General features: G+C 47.0%; 1 protein-coding gene across 1 annotated transcript in view; it reads right to left on the reverse strand.

The window, feature by feature from the left end:
* Positions 1–1773, reverse strand: part of NEO1 (neogenin 1) — a 104647-nt gene that overhangs the window by 11634 nt on the left and 91240 nt on the right. The window lies entirely within an intron of this gene.

The following is a 1773-nucleotide window of genomic DNA, read 5'->3' on the forward strand; positions in this document are numbered from 1 at the left end:
GTGTCCTGGCATGATTCTGATGGTTGGAATGTGTTTAGACGGGGCAGAAAGGATGAGCTGGGCCGAAAAACCTACTCAAGGAAGGCTTTTTCAAAATCACCCTCTTTTCACTGGAACTTTACTCCTATATTAGGGTTACGGGTGTGCACCAGGGTAGGGTTAGGGTTAGGAAAACGGGGTGTCCTGGCATGGTTCTGATGGTTGGAATGTGTTTAGAAGCGGCAGAAAGGATGAGCTGGGCAGAAAAAGCTACTCAAGGAAGGCTTTTTCAAAATCTCCCTCTCTTCAATGGAACTTTACGCCTATATTAGGGTTAGGGGTGTGCACCAGGGTAGGGTTAGGGTTAGGAAAACGAGGTGTCCTGGCATGATTCTGATGGTTGGAATGTGTTTAGACGGGGCAGAAAGGATGAGCTGTGTGAAAAACCTACTCAAGGAAGGCTTTTTCAAAATCTCCCTCTTTTCAATGGAACTTTACTCCTATATTAGGGTTAGGGGTGTGCACCAGGGTAGGGTTAGGGTTAGGAAAACGGGGTGTCCTGGCATGGTTCTGATGGTTGGAATGTGTTTAGAAGCGGCAGAAAGGATGAGCTGGGCAGAAAAAGCTACTCAAGGAAGGCTTTTTCAAAATCTCCCTCTCTTCAATGGAACTTTACGCCTATATTAGGGTTAGGGGTGTGCACCAGGGTAGGGTTAGGGTTAGGAAAACGAGGTGTCCTGGCATGATTCTGATGGTTGGAATGTGTTTAGACGGGGCAGAAAGGATGAGCTGGGCAGAAAAAGCTACTCAAGGAAGGCTTTTTCAAAATCTCCCTCTTTTCAATGGAACTTTACCCCTATGTAAGGGTTGGGGTGTGCACCAGGGTAGGGTTAGGGTTAGGAAAACGGGGTGTCCTGGCATGGTTCTGATGGTTGGAATGTGTTTAGACAGGGCAGAAAGGATGAGCTGGGCAGAAAAAGCTACTCAAGGAAGGCTTTTTCAAAATAGCCCTCTTTTCAATGGAACTTTACCCCTATGTAAGGGTTGGGGTGTGCAGCAGGGTAGGGTTAGGGTTAGGAAAACGGGGTGTCCTGGCATGGTTCTGATGGTTGGAATGTGTTTAGAAGGGGCAGAAAGGATGAGCTGTGCAGAAAAACCTACTCAAGGAAGGCTTTTTAAAAATCTCCCTCTTTTCAATGGAACTTTACTCCTATATTAGGGTTAGGGGTGTGCACCAGGGTAGGGTTAGGGTTAGGAAAACGGGGTGTCCTGGCATGGTTCTGATGGTTGGAATGTGCTGAGAAGGGGCAGAAAGGATGAGCTGTGCAGAAAAAGCTACTCAAGGAAGGCTTTTTCAAAATCTCCCTCTTTTCAATGGAACTTTACCCCTACGTTAGGGTTAGGGATGTGCACCAGGGTAGGGTTAGGGTTAGGAAAACGGGGTGTCCTGGCATGATTCTGATGGGTGGAATGTGTTTAGAAGGGGCAGAAAGGATGAGCTGTGCAGAAAAACCTACTCAAGGAAGGCTTTTCAAAATCTCCCTCTTTTCAATAGAACTTTACTCCTATATTAGGGTTAGGGGTGTGCACCAGGGTAGGGTTAGGGTTAGGAAAACGGGGTGTCCTGGCATGTTTCTGATGGCTGGAATGTGTTTAGAGTGGGCAGAAAGGATGAGCTGGGCAGAAAAAGCTACTCAAGGAAGGCTTTTTCAAAATCTCCCTCTTTTCAATGGAATTTACCCCTATGTTAGGGTTAGGGATGTGCACCAGGGTAGGGTTAGGGTTAGGAAAACG

The sequence above is a fragment of the Varanus komodoensis genome, unplaced genomic scaffold, assembly GCF_004798865.1.
Source record: "Varanus komodoensis strain SLA01 unplaced genomic scaffold, ASM479886v1 scaffold67, whole genome shotgun sequence".
Lineage (NCBI taxonomy): Eukaryota > Metazoa > Chordata > Lepidosauria > Squamata > Varanidae > Varanus > Varanus komodoensis.